Source organism: Pan paniscus, chromosome X, assembly GCF_029289425.2.
Source record: "Pan paniscus chromosome X, NHGRI_mPanPan1-v2.0_pri, whole genome shotgun sequence".
NCBI lineage: Eukaryota > Metazoa > Chordata > Mammalia > Primates > Hominidae > Pan > Pan paniscus.
The window spans coordinates 156,238,638-156,257,545 of record NC_073272.2 but is presented as its reverse complement, the minus strand read 5'-3'; the positions used below and the strand labels follow the sequence as shown (position 1 = coordinate 156,257,545).

At 46.2% G+C, this 18,908-nt stretch overlaps 1 long non-coding RNA gene across 3 annotated transcripts in view; it reads right to left on the bottom strand.

Moving 5' to 3' along the window:
- LOC117977634 (uncharacterized) overlaps nucleotides 1-9,664 on the bottom strand; it is a 28,587-nt gene extending 18,923 nt beyond the window's left edge. The window contains exons 1-3 of one of the 3 annotated variants that reach the window (XR_008622804.2): nucleotides 8,642-9,664; nucleotides 7,548-8,424; nucleotides 121-5,654 (exon numbers count right to left, since the gene is read on the bottom strand). This is a non-coding gene — a long non-coding RNA (uncharacterized LOC117977634). Of the gene's footprint in view, nucleotides 1-120; nucleotides 5,655-7,547; nucleotides 8,425-8,641 lie in introns of those variants that run through there. The other 2 variants (XR_008622806.2, XR_008622805.2) reach the window with 2 other exon arrangements.
- Between the last annotated feature and the right edge of the window lie 9,244 nt (nucleotides 9,665-18,908).

Sequence of the window (18,908 nt, the reverse complement as noted above, 5' to 3'; positions counted from 1 at the left end):
GATGGGGGTGGGTGGGGGATGGGGAGGGGATGGGTGGGGGATAGGGAGGGGATGGGTGGGGGATAGGGAGGGGATGGGTGGGGGATGGGGAGGGGATGGGATGGGGGTGGGGAGGGGATGGGTGGCGCCTCACTCTGGAGCGAGGACAGAAACTCTTGTGAAGGCCATGGCAGGAAGGGGCACAGGCCCCATGAAGTCCAAAGACAGAGACCAGGGAACTGCCCCTCCCCAACCCTTCCCTCCCCTCTAACTGACAAGCTCTGGGATAACTGGATTACAGCTAAGAGACCTGAGAGACACAGGCTGTCCGAGGAACAGCAAAGGAAAGCCCGAAACCACAAAGGGAGACAAAAGGAGGTCACAGAGGAATCTGAAGTTATACACACACACAGCTACAGCAAACACAGCCCGGCCCTGGGCAGGGTTAATGCAAATCTCCAATTCACAACCTATTTATTCAGAATCGATTGCCCTCAGCCAGGTGCAGTTGCTCAAGCCTGTAATCCCAGCACTTTGGGAGGCTAAGGCGGGTGGATCATTCGAGTTCAGGAGCTCAAAACCAGCCTGGCTGGCATGGTGAAACTCCATCCCTACTAAAAATACAAAAATTAGCCAGGCATGGTGGTGAGCATCTGTAACCCCAGCTATTTGGGAGGCTGAGGCAGGAGAATTGCTTGAGCCTGGGAGGCAGAAGTTGCAGTGAGCAGAGATCATGCCATTGTACTCCAGCCTGGGTGACAGCATGAGACTCTGTCTAAAAAAAAAAACAAAACCAGAATCTATTGCCCTCTAGGAGATGTCCAGCCTGCCAAAAAAAAAAAAGGAAAAAGCAAATTGAACCCCAAATGAGAACAACTACCCACACCAATTAGAATGGCTAAAATGCAAAATTCAAGCACCACCACCCAGTGCTGATGAGGTTGTGGAGCTACAGAATTGCTGTCAGAACTGCAAAATGGCACAGCCACTGTGGAAGACAGTTGGGCAGTTTCTTAGAATGTGGAACAGAATCTTACCACAGGATCTGGCCATCACAGCCCTAGCTATTTACCCAGCTGGCATGAAAACTTGTTCACACAAAAACCTGCATGTAAATATTTACAGTTGTTTTATTCTTAATCTCTAAAAACTGGGAGCAACCAAGATGTCTGCTATGGACGGAGGGTTTGTGACCCCCCAGAATTGGTACGTTGAAGCTCTGCCCCATGTGATATGTCTGGAGACAGGACCTTTGGGGGTGATTAGGTCATGAGGGTGGGGCCCTTGTGAATGGGGTTAGTGTCCTTACAAGAAGAGACACCAAAGCTGACTCCCTCTCTCCAATGTGAGCACAAGTCAGAAGGCAGCTGCCTGCACATCAGAAGAGGCCTCAGAATGAATATGCAGCCAGCACCTTGAGCTTCCCAGCCTCTAGAACAGCAAGAAATAAATTTCTGTTGTGTAAGCCTCCCAGTCCATGGTGTTTTGTTCCAAACTGCCCAATACAATGGTCTCCCCCAGGGAAATGGAGAACACGTGCTTCTCAGTGCAGTGGGAGCTGCAGAGAGATAAAAGGAACCAGCTATTGATTCACATAGCAACAATGATGAATCTTAAATGTGCTCTACTAAGTGAAAAACCCATATACATGATTCATGGGCTACATATCACATGATTCCATTCATATGATACTTTGGAAAAATTAAAACTATAGGAATGAACAGACTAGGGCCGGGGTGTCCAATCTTTTGGCTTCCCTGGGCCACACTGGAAGAAGAATTGTGCCTTGGGCCACACATAAAATATACTAACACTAACAATAGCTCTTAAGCAAAAAAAATCCATGCATAAATCTCATAAGGTGCTAAGAAAGTTTACAAATTTGTGTTGGGCCACATTCAAAGCCATCCTGGGCCGCATGCAGCCCACGGGCTGTGGGTTGGACAAGCTTGGACTAGCAGTTGCCAGGGGCTGGGGAGAGGAGTGCTTGGCCATCGGCGGACACACGAGGAGCTCTTCTTTCTGGCACTGGGGTGGTAACACATGACTGCACATCACAAAGCGCAGACAGTAATGAGGGCAAACTTAAAGAAACAGGAAGCTGACCTGAGTAACTTCAGAATATGATGTTTTGAGTGGAAATTGTAAAGCTAAAGACAAAAGGACATTAATATCATTCCTTTGTTGGTAAATTTCCCACAGGGGTACAAGTTAACAATTCACAAACACTGGGATTGAACAGATAAGTCAACGGATGGCAAACCATGGGAGGCAGGCTTCTTGTGTTGGAGGGGAAGGTTATTTGTAAATAAGAGGAAGTTTAGACTGAACCCTGTGGTACTAGATCAGAATCAGAGACATCAGTGTGAACTCATGTTTAGCTTTGCATCGATATAAGGATGGACAGATCCAGAGATAATCTGAAGTATGTGTTCACACATAGGGTATTATCTGCACGCACATTACGCAGCTCTCTTCACTGACAGGGCTGGAGGCAGTGACACCCTCGTCCCACTGAGCACACCCAGCACCCAGGTTTTTGTTTCTAAATATCATTCTCCAATGAGGGGAACCATGGCTGATTCTAGGGTGGATCAGAGAGAAGACAAGATGAGCCTGGAGTATCTCATGATATCAAAAAGTAAGGAAATTTTCAAAAAAACAAAAGGATGGGGGATTGTCCAATGGACACAGATGCCAACGTGAAAGGGCTGCCAATGGCCAAAGATGGAAAAATTTGAACAACAAAAGAAATAATATATTGGATGATTGAATTATAATAAAAAATATAAAGTAAATATTCATGAGCCCATACTGGTATAAATAATTGAATAAACAAGTAAATGTGGAGAAGAGGCAAATCTTTCTTACTCCAAATAACATCATATGATCATATGTAGCAGCCCCTCCAGGAGATGGAGTTTAACTCTTCCCCAGCCCTCCCCTGAAGGTAGCACAGGCTTCGTGACTCATCCCAAAGAGTGGAGCGGTGGAAGGGAAGACAGTGACTTTACAGCGAAGACACCTGGCGGATGCCACCTGATCCAAGTGTTGAAAGATAAATGTAGGCACGTGAAAGTGTAAAGAGTTATTTGAGGAGACAGGAATCCATGAGCTGGGCAGCACTGAACTACAGCAGTTTGGGCTCTACCAAGGAGCACGAGGGAAAAAACCTTTCTCAAGTGTTCTTGGAAGGAAGAACAAAAAAAGGATTGATTAAAGTGAAACAGCAGTCGTAAAGCCTCTGTTTTGAGTTAGCTGGCAGTTTCTGATTAAACTTGAATTTTCTTTCCTAGGACAGGACCCCTTACCCTGAATGGGGTTTCTGTGTGCAGGAACTGGGTTTGCTTCTGAGGTACTGAAGCCCTCAGCCTAGTGCCTCCCAATGCGTTATTTTCACACAAGCGATTGGGTTAACGCCACCTGTGAAGTCAAGAGGATGTTCTATGCCCCTGAGAGGCCGTGAGGGGAAGAACGTTTCACCTCCTTGGTATTATTTGCGGAAGCCCACCACCTCAGGCCAACCACGAGGAAAAGGACAGATGAACCCAGACTGAGGGGCATCCACAGGGTGCCCAACAGGCTCCTCCACACTGCCAGGGTCGTGGCAAAGGAGAGACGGAAATGTCACAGACCAGAGAAGCCGAGGACACAGGAGGATCAGACACGACGTGGCACACCAGGTGGGGTCACAGCAGAGAGAGGACATGGATGGAAGCTCTGAAATCCGAAGGCTGGAGTTTAGCTCGTGGCGATGCAACGCGGCTTTCTTGGCTGCTGCAGGTGGACCATGGCAGCGAAGACGTGGAAGCTGAGGGAAATTAGCAGCAGCTTGCAGAAACTGCCTGCACGATCTTCATAACCCTTCTGAAAATCTACAACTATTCAAAATTAAAAAGTATTTGAAACTGACAATGACAAACAGGCACTGCCAAGTTTCCACCGGCCTCACACTCTCTGTGGTTATTCAGTCCATAAATGACGGCAGGAGGGGGATCAGCTACTCTCTGATCTTGAAAGGCAGAGGGCACCTCCCAGCCTCTTGACCTGGAAGAATTCCAAACAAGCTTCAAGGTTCCAGGCTGTTGCGTAAATCGTCTGCCATTCGAGTGATTGCAATTCAGATGATTCCAAATAATTAGCAATTACATCTCCTTTTGCCCCCCCTCCAATGACTGAAAATGAGCTTTGATCATTAATACCTATTTGGGAAGCTGAGAATTCTCTAAAACAACTAAAACCTGGCAACTTCCCTATGCAAAAACTAATTAATGATTCAATTAATAAAAATAAAGAGACTCTTCGTCACGTCTTTAAAGAAACATGGCCCAGAGATGGCACTAATGAAGAATACAGCCATGTCCAGACCTGCGGGGCCCAGAGCTCCACCAGAAGTCACATGCCCCTGGCAAGGCCCCTGCCCCAGGAACCTCCCTTCCTGTGTCCTGATGGGACCGCGGATTTACCGGGAATGTTAACAGAACCACCACACTCATGGCAAGTGCAAAATGTGCCCTGGCAGACCTGAGTTTGTTTCCTTCCGGTGAGTTCTGCCTGGACTGTGAAGTCTCCCAGGGTGAGGGGGGCAAGTGACCCCACACTGTGCCTGTGCCCACCTGTCCAGAGCTCTGGACTGTGGAGTCTCCTCGGGGAGACAAGCTGACCCCACACCACGCCTGTGCCCCCCTGTCCCAGAGCTCTGGACTGTGGAGTCTCCTCGGGGAGACAAGCTGACCCCACACCGCTCCTGTGCCCCCCGTCCCAGAGCTCTGTTCTCTGGTCTCCTGGAGGCTCTGAAGTCCATTGGAAAGATCACCCCAAGCCAACACACCTCCACGCACAGAGCTCACATCCCAGGGCCCCCAGGGGCTTCATACTTTCCTGGCATGCCTAGGATTTTTCTGTGGCTTCAGGGGCTGCTCTTATCAGCTTGACCCAGCGCAGGGGGTGGGTGAGTTGGGAAGTCAGCATCTCACTTTGTGCAGACACAGTGTGGGGGACCGTAAGAAGATTTCTACCTTCAGCTGTGACAGCCGGAGCTCCTGGAGGACGTGGGCACATGGGGAGAGCCGAGTGAAGGGTCTGGCCTGCGATGCCCTTGTAGCCGGGCCCAGGTTGGGCAAGGCGCTCTACCCACAGTCGCTCTGGTTTGGCCTCTACATGGCCCTGGGAGGTTGAAGCCGCTCTCTGTGAATTCCTTCCCGGGGCACTGAGGCTGGAGGGACGTGCCCAAGACCCAAGGTCCAGTGAGAGTTGCTGACAGCTTTTGGTGACCAGGAGCTGTGGGACAAGCCTCTTTGTACTTACACAGGGTGGTTTCTCAACGCAATGCTCACTCATGGAGCCCAGCTCTGCCCCGGTTTGGAGATCCTCATCTTGGTAAGGTGTGGGAATGTGGGTGACGACCGCTCCATCTCATCAGTGCCACCTGCTCCTTCTGCCTATTCTGAGAAGGACCTACACTTCAAACAGGTGTGGGGAAGGCAAGGACCCTACCAGGGCCTGCCCAGTGAATAGTTGTTGCAGGAAATTCGTTTAAGCCTGGGCATATTTATTCATTTATTAATTAATGCTTCCTTGGGGGCATTTTATCTTCCAAAATCTTCCACAGCCCTGGGATTCTTCCAGATTCAGTCAAGTGCATCCTCATGGTGATGTGTGGCCAGCAGGCGTCCCTGCAGACAATTCGAGGCTGAGCCAACAGAGCCAGTGGGAAGGAGCCCTTCGGCCCGTGCTACTCCTCAGCACACACTCCCAGCACCAGCTCTCCAGCTGCTTGGCCAAGACCCAGGGGCCTCTGACCTCCCGGGTCCCTGCCCAGCTCACCCCAGAGCCCTGCCAAGGAGCTCTCCCAGGGCAGCGTCACCTGGAACAGCCGGTCACGGCCAGCCCCACCCACCCAGGTGCGCAACGGAGGCACATGTGCCCTCATGCCCCAGTGAAGGGCAGGGACTCAGGAAACACCGTCAGCAGAGGCGGCCCCTCGCCAAATTCATGACTGCTTCATTAAACTAGTTTTTCCCAAAGATGGCAACACACAGCATGGCCTAAAACATCCTCCGAGGTGAGAGTGGGGTCCCCGGAGGTAAGATGTGCCTCTGCCTTTCCAGCAAGGGGGCCTGGGCAGAGGGGGCCATGTCTGTCTCAGGTCCCCTGCCATCTGTGATGGGGCTGGCACCAGGACCTCAGCTGCTGTTCCAGGGACACGGCCCAAACCATGCCTGGAGAAGGGCACAGGCCGCCATAGCTGAGCCCGAGAATTCCAAGCTGCAGTCACAGTTCCAGGCCACACAGAGCCCGGGGCCAGTGCTCCCAACTCCCCAGGCTCCGAGAAGCAGCGAGGCTTCAGCTCCCATAAAATTAACTTAGTACCCGGAGAGGACACTCCTAAGCCCGGCTCAGCCTCGGCCTCCCGGAAGCATGTGCTTCTCTCTTCCCACGCCTGGAGGGTGGATGCTCCCTGCATGTTCCTCTGAATCGGTAATCAGCCCCATGAGTGCCTGTCTAAACGTTTCCTTCATGGAGACCAAAAAATAACTGTGTACATTTTTCCCAAGACTGAAGTTGTAAATTACAGGCACCCTTCAACCAATTGGCTCCTCATCAAGGAAATTAACAATCTCTCTGATTGCTGACAGATTTCCTTTCCTCCACCATTTGTTTTTCCTTTATCCTGTAGTTTTCCATAAATGGTTCCTCTAAAGTAGCAAATACGAGTTACGTGGAAAATGGCAAAACAGGAAAAAGGCAAATCTCCCTGTGCCCCTCCCCCCCGACCCGAGTCAGGTCCAAATTGGGCTTTGTCCAATGTCCTCACGGCTGTGGATGGTGCTGTGTCCCCCAAAAAGATAGTTGAAGTTCTAACCCTCACACCTGAAAATGTGACCTCATTTGGAAATAGGGTCTTTGCACATGTGATCAAGTTGAAATGAGCTCATCCATTCGGTGTCCTCATAAGGAGAGAGAGATTTGGGCAGAGACACAGGGATAACACCATGGACAGACGGAGGCAAAGGTGGGTGATTCATTCACCAGGCAAGGAACACCAAGGGTTGCCAGGAACACCAGAGGAAGAAAACCAGCATGGAAGGGCTTCTTCCATGGAGCCTCCAGAGGAACCAGCTGCTTGACCTTGGACTCTCAGCCTCCAGATTGTGAGGGTCACCAAGGACTCCTTCCATAAATTCAAAATCGCAAAGCTGCAGTTTCCAGGCCTCCTGGTTGGGATAGCATCCATTCACAGAAAGAGCAGCTCTGTGCATGTCAGTGAAGGCACTGAGGGCTTACCCGGGCAACAGAAGCTTCAGGACTCTGAATCCCTAAATCCCACGTCAGTGAAGGCATTGAAGGCAACAGAAGCTCCGGGACTGTATCCTAAAATCCCTGACCTCAGGGTAGTGCATTTCTGTTCCCAATATTGAGTTACTGCAGTTTCTGAGAACAACTCCAAGTTGGCAAGGACAGTTCCCTCATGCTAGCTGCATCTGTATTAGTCCATTTTCATAATGCTGTGAAGAAATACCTGAGACTGAGTAATGTATAAAGAAAAAGAGGTTTAATAGACTCACAGTTCCACATGGCTGGGGTGGCCTCACAATCATGGCGGAAGGTGAAGGAGGAGCAGAGGCAGGTCTTACATGGCAGCAGGCAAGAGAGCCTGTGCAGGGAAATTCCTGTTTATAAAACCATCAGAATCTCTTGGGACTTATTCACTATCACAAGAACAGCATGGGAAAACCCACCCCCATGTCTCAATTACCTCCCACTGGGTCCCTCCCAGACACCTGGGGATTATGGGAACTACAATTCAAGATGAGATTTGGGTGGGGACACAGCCAAACCATATCAGCATTTTTCTGGGTGTCACAACTGCCTATGGAGCAGTTTGGTGGAACAAGCAGGCCTTGGTAACACAGGATATTTCAGAGACCATGGATGATGATGTAGCCACCCACCTTCCCAGGCCACAGAAATGGAAAAGCCAGACATGCTGAAAATGAACTCAGTCCTTCCTATCAGCAAGTAATATGATCAAATGGAAGAAAAATGTATTAAATAATGGATTATAATGAATGTGAGCAAATTAAACTACAAAACATAAGGCTGGAAAGACAACCTTCTTTTTAACAGAAATGTACCAAAAGGGGAAATGTTATAACTTTCTATGAGAATTGATCAATAATTTGGCAATCACAAAGTTAATGAAGTGTTTCTATTTCTTTTTGAATGACTACATAATTTGAGAAATTAACAGGTTGAAATGCCCCCTCCCAACTTCCCAGGAGGCAGGTCTGGAACCAGTTCCCCCATGCCCTGTGCCCCTAGTCAATATGGACATTTATTTCTCACAGTTCTGGAGGCTGGAAGTCTGGGGTCAAGGTTGTGGCCAATCCTGTGTCTGGCAAGGCTGCTTCCTGGTTTGCAGACACCATCTTCCTCCCTGTCCTTAGCAGAGAGGAAGGGTGGTGAGTAGAGAGAGAAGAGGCTGGTTCTGGTGTTTCTTCTTACAAGGGCACTAATCCCCTCATGGGGCTCCACCCCATGATCTAATCACATCCCGAAGGTCCCATCTACAAACACCATCCCACTGGGGTTTAGGATTTCAATGTAAGGATTTGTGGGGATGCAAACCTTCAGCCCACAGCAGTGCCCTTGGTCCTACCCCTTCCTCTCCTAGACTTCCTCCATAGGAGTTCGGCAGGCACTCCTGGTCTTCCTTTATCTTCTTTCAGAAAGATGGCCCGGCAGGTCTGTGACAACATTCACACCCACAAGTTCAACCAGGAAGAAACTGAACCTGATGCAAATAGAGACAGAGTCGCACCTGTGAGAGACAAACTCACCCGTCCAAACCCAAAGACTGGATGCAGAGACCCGGAGAACAGCAAAACGGAGATTTTCAATGACAGTCTTGCAAGATTGGGTGTCTGGCTGGCATGCAGCCACCCCCAGCAGAGTTTCAACAAGCAATTTATCCCCTAGTGTGCAGGTCCCTCCCCCAGTTCCTCATTGACTGACTAAATGGGGTTACAATCTTCCTGGACATCACCTATTGGTCGTTGGATTAAGATTTCAAGTATGTTCTTTAGGATCTTTCTGCTGCATTTTATTGCAGCCCACCATGCATTGCAACTGTCTCAGGAGTCTTCAAACATTTGACTATGGCCCTGGTGGCTGCACGTAGCTGATAAGAAAGGGTATAATTATTTATGTTGCAAGCTAGCCTAAACTAAATTCTTTGGTGGGGTGAGGAGAGGGTAGTTGAGGGGGCTCCTACTGATAGGCACATGGCCGCTGCGTGAAAGGGAAAGCAGGAAGGAGGGCAGGGTGGGGACTCAGTACATTTCTGCTTCTTTATTTCTCTATTTCCACATAGCCTGCTTAAACCTATATGAAGGCACTTAGAATTGAAAATGGACCACCACATATAGGTTATTTTCTACACACCTACCTGTCAGCGACCGATCTTGCTCAGACGCATCCTTAACCAGCATGACCAGTCAGAGCTTCAGCCACACAGCGGCCTAGGGAGCTTCTTCATGCCAACATTCCTTACCTCTGTTTATTAATCTACCTACTTACCTGTAGAAGTTCATCCATCTTAAGGACTTAGGAAAAATGTCTTGAGATTTTGATCATGCTCATCCTTATGTTTTGAGGAACGGGGTGCTCAGAATGAGTTGATGTGGCTTCGTCTGACACAAGCTGTCATAAACCCCATGCCCCATCATCAACCCCACACCCCGTCATCAACCCCACATCCCGTCATCAACCCCACACCCCGTCATCAACCCCACACCCCGTCATCAACCCCACACCCCATCATCAACCCCATACCCCTTCATCAACCCCAGGCCCCGTCATCAACCCCACACCCCATCATCAACCCCACACCCCGTCATCAACCCCATACTCCATCATCATCCCCATGCTCCATCACCCATCATCATCCCCACACTCCATCACCCATCATCATCCCCACACTCCATCACCCGTCGTCAACCCCACACTCCATCACCCATCATCATCCCCACGCTCTGTCACCCATCATCAACCCCACACACGCCCCGTCATCAACACAGCAGCACAGCGTTTCCTCCAGGAGAAACACCAAGATCTCACGTCCCATCCACAGGCTGAGGCTGCTGCTCCTGCAGGAACCTGGTGCAGTGTAGCAATTCCACATCCTGAAATTGCTCATCAGAACTCCTATTAAAGTGTCAAACAGTGAATAGTTAAAATACCACTTTGCTTGAACAGTGAAGAGGTTGGAAGGAAAACGTTAACTGTATCAGAGAATATGGACTCCTAAGATACAGGGAGTCAGGTTCATTTTCAAGTCACTCTTCTTCCAACAGGTTCACTAAGGCTCTTTGTCAACACAAATTGAAAACCGTTAAAAAAGTAATTATGATGCTTCCTGCCCTCCATGAAAGGACCACATACAGACACGACGCTCATATCTGAGGCCCTGGGGTAGCCTTTAATGGCCCAGCAGAATGGCCAGAACCGTTAGAGGAAACATTTAATAAAGTCTGGAGTCAGAGCCCTGCGGGTCTAGCTGGATCCCTGGAGGTGCGGCCCAGAAGCCAGCGGGAGGGAATTGGAGGCCGGAGGCTCAAACTGTCCCCACTTCCACCAAGGGCCCCTCCTCCAACAGCTTCCAGGCTGCCAAAGCCCCTGCATCGCCTCCAGGGTCCCCTGGGTCCAGCCTCATGCTTCCCATAATGAGTTTTTAAACCACAACGCTGCATCAGGTGACATCTCTTCTGCAGGCTGTGCGCATCCCCAGAGGGAAGGGGGCTGTGTCTTTGGGACAATTTGTGCTCTCAATCACTTGACTGCTGACAGGCACCTCAGCTGAAAGGTGTGATTTATGCAAAGATTGTGCTGAATTATTTAAAGCATTCTCTATTTAAAGAACAGAGAATATTTAATTAGCATTCTGCTGTGCTTAATTGAAGACTCACAAATCAATTAAAACTGCTTACCTTTTGGCAGTTCAGTAACTTCACAGAAACCTCCCAGGAAATGCAGCCTCTTCACAGCTGGGTTCATCCTATACCCAGCGACCTGCGGCCAGTGTGGCGCTGTGATTAGAGGCGGCTCAGCGCCTTGAGAGGAGCGGCCTGGCTGTGCGCACATTAGAGAAAGCCTTCCATCGTCATTGGTCCTCTTTCTCACAGGGACTCTGGGGTCTTGGTGCCGGGAGATGCAACCGCCTCTGGCAGCCCAGCTTCATTTTAGGGACAGTGACTATGGAGAAACCCAGGTCTGACCCATTTTCTCCAGAGGGGAGGGAGCCACAGGGAAAGGCCCCTTGTTGCTCTGTTGGCCCTGAGCGCCTCCCAGGAAAGGTCAGAGCACAGACTCAGCCCTGGGAGGGCCGAGAGATCCTGCTGGACCCTGCCCTCCTCGACACTCTGGACAAGATGCAGAGAGTGGGGTCCTGGCAGCAAGATCCCGTGGGAGTGGGGCCTTGGAGCTCAGGGCCAGACCAAGGGGGTGCTCATTGCTGGCTCCGGCCTACAGACACGTTGACATTGGCACCACACGGGCCAACTGAAACCCTAAGAGAAAACCCAGCGTCCCCTGGCCAGACCCACCAGAGGACAGAGCTCCCAATGAGACCAGCTGCTAGAAAAGAAGGTGGAGTCCCAGGCAGAAGAGTTCTTCAGGCTGAATGGAAAGGATTCCAGAGGGAAATGCAGATATGAAGAAGGAGATAAAGAGCTCCAGAAATGGCAAATAGCAGGGTGAGCATACGCGACTTCTCTAACGGAAGAAATTACCTTTAAAACACACGTGCAGGCTTAGAGCAAAAGAAACCGTGCCGTAAGGTGTGAGTAAGCGAAGTGCCTGTGACACCCACAGATCAGAGAAGCAGAGGCCTCCGGGATGGCAAGGCAAGGTTGCCGCATTTCATATGAAGTGCACAATCATCATAAAAGAATGCATTAAATATACATATGTATGCATTCAAAATACACTAACATCACATATATCCATTAGACTTTATCAAAATTAAAATCTTCTGTTCATCCACATAAAACGATGTCACTTACCGCAAAAAATATTCTCAAATATTGATCCAAGTGCTGACATCCAGAATAAGTAACCCCTAAAATTTCATAATAAAACAACTTGGTGAAACAACGGTCAAAGGATTTGAACACTTTGCCAAATGATGGCAAATAAACGCAAGAAAAAGTGCTCGACAGACTCGAGCACCAGGAAGCTGCATCGTAAACACCAACAAAAACCACCACACACACCCACAGTAGCCAAAATCTATAAAACTGGTGGCACCAAACATGAGGGAGGATGTGGCCCACCCAGCACTGTTGCTGTGCATTCTTGGTGAGAACACCTAAGACGTCCCCTCCATGGGATTAGAAAACCACAAGGCAGGCAGGTCAGGTGCTGCACTGCACACCACAGCGGCTGGTGAACTCTGCACACAGCGGTGGGCTGTCAACTGAAACCACAACAGGCAGCGAGCAGCTCTCAAAATGAAGGCATTCCGTGGAGAACAGCAGTGGATTATCAACCAGGATGTGTGAGCCATGACAGACCACAGGCATTCCCTGGGAGGCTGGGGCAAGAGGAAGCTTTTAAAGGCAAAAGAAGCTTGAGGAAGCGGTTCTGAAACAAAACTTACCAGCCTGAGAGGCTCATTGCAGGGGCTGGCGATGACTCATTGGAAACACTGACAGCTGCTGGGAGACGTCCTCATAGAAGCAACTTCTGAGCAACGTTAAGCCTGGCATTCCAGTCAAAACCTGGTAATATAACCAATATTTTCCATTGTATGCTGCTGTGAAGAGAACAGGCTCTTATTGAACTTACACAAATGACTGTATTGCCAAAAACATAATCATACTCACAAATAGTTCACAAATTTTGGAGAGATAAGGTAGGGAAAGAAGCCTATGTTTCAATTTTTGTTCACAAAGTTATACTTTACCAAATTGGTGTAAATTATAGATAGCTTAAGAAAACTATTTTCCTTAAACCTGGAAAACAAAACATTAAAATAGAGAACCAAAAATATTTTAAATTAAAACTGTAAAAACCCATAATTCCTTTTCGTCAATTCATTCAGTCCCATGTAATTAATTCTCATTCTGCTTGATCTAGGTTAGCAGATTTATGAACCCATCAGTTTCTTCAACAGAGTCCCAAAAATATCGACTCTGTCCAACGGTATGATCTTAAAGGTATCAGCAATCAGAGTTCAAGAGGACTGCCAAAGTCATTTCATTAGAAGCAATTTGGACTGTAGTTGATTGCAAAAGCTTTTAGAGAAACATCAAAACAATAATTTGGATTTGAATCTTTACATGGATGACAAAAACATAGACGGGTCATGGTTAAAAGTCTGATGAGAGTTCATTATAATGAGAAATTGACAAGGAACTTTGGTTATTTCCATAGCATAGAACATTTTAACACAATAATTAGAACTACCACTGATAACATTATACCAAGATATATCAGATATTTAAGAATTTTATATAACTTTTGGAATACACTAATACTGTATCCATACAAATATAACTTAAAGAAAGGTTAAGGCCGGGCGCGGTGGCTCACTCCTGTAATCCCAGCACTTTGGGAGGCCGAGGCAAGCCGATCACGAGGTCAGGAGATCGAGACCATCCTGGCTAACAAGGTGAAACCCCGTCTCTACTAAAAATACAAAAAAATTAGCTGGGTGTGGTGGTGGGCGCCTGTAGTCCCAGCTACTTGAGAGGCTGAGGCAGGAGAATGGCGTGAACCCAGGAGGTGGAGCTTGCCCTGAGCCAAGATCGCGCCACTGCACTCCAGCCTGGGTGACAGAGCCAGACTCCGTCTCACAAAAAAAAAAAAAAAAAAAAAAGGTTAAACATCATTTCTTGTTTACAATGCTTCCCACATATTTAATAATTTAGCATGTCAAATAAACTTAATTAATATATCTCTTTTACAAGGTAAGAATAAAAAGATTTAATTTAGAATTTGATCTTGGGAAAGCTTGTCAAAAATGTCAAAGGTTTAAAACACTTAATTAAAACAGGATAATAGGTCACTGTGAAATAATAGTCATCCATTTAACTATAGTGATAATTAAAATACTTTAAAAGCAAATAAAGTTACACAGACAAAAAAAAAAAAACCCTAACTCTTTAAAGGAAGAATTTTTCCAAGCAATCAAAAACCTAATAAAGACAGCGCAAAGTACACAACATTATCTTGATAAATTTTTCTAGGCCAGTTACAGTGGAGGCCTCATTACGGAGGGGGAGTGGGGCTGGCGGGACTGAAGGAAGCAAAAAGAGAAGGCACATAAGCCTTAAGTCTGCCTTTCTCATGGTCCAGAACACATAACCCTCCTGCACAAATAACTCAGTCTTCCAGCTATCACCAGACCCTTGACTGATAGAAAAATTACAAGTTAGCTCACGGCAGCCTTGGCGTTCTCAGCACTGTCAAAGCCTCTTCAGCTCACAGCACAAAGACTGTCTTATAAAACCCCCACTAAGCCTGTGCCTCCTTGCAGTCAGCTCCTCTCTGCTAACTTGCCCATTGCACTCTCACAATGTATTTTCATACTTTCTTTAATAAATCTGCTTTTCTTTATCTGCAACTGTCTTGGTAAATTCTTCTTCTCACCACACCACCAGCTCCAGAGGGTCACCACTCACCTGCAACAGTTACCAAAAAGGCAAGGAACACCCTGATTATTTTTTAATCAGGGGTAGATCAATACTACAAGAAAATCTTGTCGTATTAACAGAGAGGACCAAATTCTAGTTTCATGTTGGCAAACTTTAGATCTTTTTTCTTCTTCTTCTTTTTTTTTTTTTTTTTTGAGACAGAGTCTCACTCTGTTGCCCAGGCTTGAGTGCAGTGGCGCAATCTCAGCTCACTGCAACCTCCGCCTCCCAGGTTCAAGCGATTCTCCTGCCTCAGCCTCCCTAGTAGCTGGGACTACAGGCATGCACCACCACACCCAGCTAATTTTTGTATGTTTAGTAGAGAAGGAGTTTCACCATGTTGGCCAGGCTGGTCTTGAACTCCTGACCTCAAGTGATCTGCCCTCTTCAGCCTCCCAAAGTGCTGGGATTACAGGCATGAGCCACCACGCCCAGCCTAGATCTTAATGTTCTATTTTAGAAAGACTTATAAATTATTTCCTTCTATTTTTAGTCAACTTGATCACATACAAAATGTATTTCATAAAATTCATCTTCCATAAACCTTTTGCAATTTTCTCAAACCTTCTAGAATTTGTTCAAACCTTCAGTTTCGTTCTATACTTCCTCTTTTTTATACTGGAACAACCAATCATTCTAACTTAGGATAAAAATTTACTCTTTTTTCCCTTATAATTTTGGACACACAAGATTTTCTCATATAAAAAAAATTTTTATTCTCTTTTTCTTTTCAACTTTCCCTACCAAAGATATAACTTTCTTTGCTTATTTTTTGTCCCATTTACTGGTTCCTTTCTGCCTTGTTTCTATTTCCTTTCAAAATTTGCATTTTCAAGCAACCTTTAAATAACCTCCAAATTAGACAAAATTATTCTTCTTCTAAAAAAAACCCTCATGTCTTTTGTAATTTTTTTACCAAAAATACCAAAAATTGTATCATTATTTTTCATACTTTGTGTATAGAGTTACACACATTAATTAGAATTTTTAAATCTTGGTGCCCTTAATTTTTAGTGGAACCTAGGAAGTAAGCAATTTTGAACTGTTATATGATAACATTTTATGAATACATATTTTATAATTTTTCAGAAACGTGCTTCCTCATAGAACAATTTCTCAATGTAGAACAAGACACAATGTTTTCTAATAGACCCAAACAAATTTTATCTTTCCACAGAACTTTCGAAGCCAGGAATAAGCTTACACTTATGTTCAGCGATTAATGTTTTAGTATTTTAACTTGTCTGTGTTACTCCTGAGAAACTTCCTGAGATATTAAGCATCCATCATCTTGAGGTGTTTTCCTATTAACCATTTTTACAGCATGTGACTGTCAGGCGGTCATCTCAAAATCAAGAGACCGAAGCGTTAAACGCACGGCGTTTTGTTTCATTGCTGCGCTTCCCACGTGAGGAGTAACGGGCGGGCCGCCTCACTTCTGCGGGCACACTTGTTTTTAGGTCAGACTCATGCTTTACAATTAAACATTTAGCAGAAATGAAAGTTGTGTGTCTGCATCATCTTTAACGCTGAGGACTCTGAAGACACCTGCTTTTATCAAACCGGCAAATCTAAACTCACCTTTATTCACCAAAGTTTACCCCAGGTCAAGTGAACTTTAAAAACATTTGGGTTAGTTCCTATTTTTTTTTTACAGTTGTAGGTATGCTCATTTATTTCTAAGTCAATTTAAACAATGCCTCTTACTAAGTAGGAAAGACCTTAAAGATATTTTATTTGCTGCATTTGTAAACAGTCAAGAATCACGCCAATCAAAAAATGTGCACAGCACACAGTCAGCAGTGCTGGGAAAGGATGGCTCGGCTGGCTGAGAAGTTCCCAGGGGGAGAAGCAGAGTCTGGCAGAGAAAACACAGAGCCACCAAGAGTTATAGCCTGAGCATCAGCTTCCAGTTAGCCTGACTTCTCATCAGGGAGCTCTAAAGAAAGTCCCTTTTCAAATATGTTATTATCAGCTTTTAACCAGGACAACAGTAAACATTCCCAGTGGTATTGAAGTCTTTCTTTCCTCCCTTCTAGTTCCATTTTAGCTTAGGACAGAAGATCAAACAAACAAAAAGTTCCTATAATGCTCCAAATATTAACCAACTTGCAAACCAAAGGTAAACCTACTTCCGCTGTGATTCAAAACTAGTAAGCCCTGTATGGCTTAACCATGGATGCAAGAGGTCCCCAGAAAGGATGCAAAGGATGTAGCCCCCTTCAGGATCCAAAATTTCTCCTGAAGATAGGCTAAGGAAGTAAAGATGCTCACTGGTAACAAGGTAACCATGGCAAGGCAGTTAAGGTAAGTTCCTGAGAGCTGATGTGGTCGAACAGAGACACTTCATGTTTCGGTCCTGGCCGGTGACCGCCATCAGAAGCATGCCTGGCAACACGGATCTCTCAGTGGGCAGAGACCAGAGACAGCATCCTCACTGGTTATGACCAAGTTCTCAAGACAGAAAACAGGCCTTAGGACAAACCCCACAAAAGGCAGAGACAAAGAAAACAGCGGCTATTTCTGGGAAGCTGTGGCCAAAAAGCAACGGGCACCCAGCACCAAATTCACAAGAGTCACCATTTAAAGAACCACTTCTTACAAAGTTCTCCTTTCGATCCAAATTTAAAAAGGGACAAGAAAACCTTTTACCTTCTCAACCAGGCATTCCAGGTAGTGGCGTGAGAGAGCTGACTTTGGGAAGAATTCCTGCCTCTGCCCTGTGTCAGGTGTCCTGGAATTCCACCTGCAGGTTCCGGGGAGAGGACAAAGTGGGATGTCCCAGCCTTTAGCGTCCCAGTTGGACGCTAGATAGACTAGCAGGAGAGAAGCATCATACAGGTTTTACGTAGCATGGGAGCCCCCGTATGGAAATGAAGACCCCAGAGAGGCCGTTATCAATTCACTAAATTATTCCAGGGGGCTTAAAACATACGAGTTATCTAACAAGGTCTGTACAATGTTCTGTCTGCTTCAGCTTCTCATCCTTGAAGATAAGAAGGCTGCCTTTTCTTCCTTCCTTCCGTCCTTCCTTGCTTCCTTCACCCCTATTTATGGTCTCCAATGGGTGTAGAAGTTAATTTCTTGGATGTTTACATTTCAGCTAGGGCTGGTGAGAATAAAAAACCTCCAGGCAGCTTTGAAATCAGTGTGTTTTTTGGTTTTGTTTTAATTATAGTTGTAGCACTGGGTTTTATCTTATTTGAAAATGACTCATTTTATGAATATCTATTATTTAAGTTCATTTTAAGGCTTCAAGTTTCCCCCAAAATATGTTTGGACTTCATTTTAAGTAGACACAGTTTATAAAACAACTATCATTGAAAAGTTGATGAACTTTAAAGTCATTTACATTCACCTACAATTATGCTTTAATTCCTTCTTAATCAAAATTGGCCATTGAAGGAGTTAGGAAGGACCATTCCAGATGATGCTTCTTTAACACAAATATTCTTTTCTGCTAAAAGCAATGAAGAAGTAGCAGAGGAAGGGCTCTATTTTTCCTTCCATCTGAAGAAGGATATTAATTTTCTTAACTGGACACAACTCTTACCAGCACAGAGATGGCAGCAGGGGAATCCTAATTACATCTTACTTCACTCATTTATTCTCATAGTTTTTGCCTCTGGAAGCCAAAAGCTGTTTTCCTTTATAGACGTGAGTTTTTACAAAACAGTTTCAAAATAGCCAGCTAAATGCCAGAAAGTGTTTAGTTTGATAGACAGTCTTTTCAACTTTGCTTGTTTCTTGATTAGATTGCTAACTTCAGGGTAGAGCCCATTAAGGAATAGTGGGGAGAAAACATTTTTTTATGTCTGCAATCAGCATGGGTAGCTTTGAAAAAGAAGCAAGCCTGCTGTTTTTCAAGTGATTCTAACTAAATTGTCAATATGCCAGAAGAGCATATTTAACTACTTTATCTCCTTCATCTAGAACTTCCCTAGAGGTTCCATGTGTTAAAAGATGAATTGGTGTTTGTGGAGAAAAGCTGGGGAGCTCTGAATAAAGGGGGTGGGGAGGTCAGCCAGAGAAGGAGGAGGAGGATGTGCGTGGGAAGGGGAAGGAAGGGCTCTGGGAAGGAGGCGCCTTGGCTGGCGTGGAGACAGTATTTTGCAGCGAGGCCTTTTTAAAGTCCTGAATGCACTTTGAAGCCTCAAGATGGCAATTAAAAATACGTGCCTCATTCAGACTGTTTAACCCAATAGCTGCAATTTTCTAATATAGTTCTAG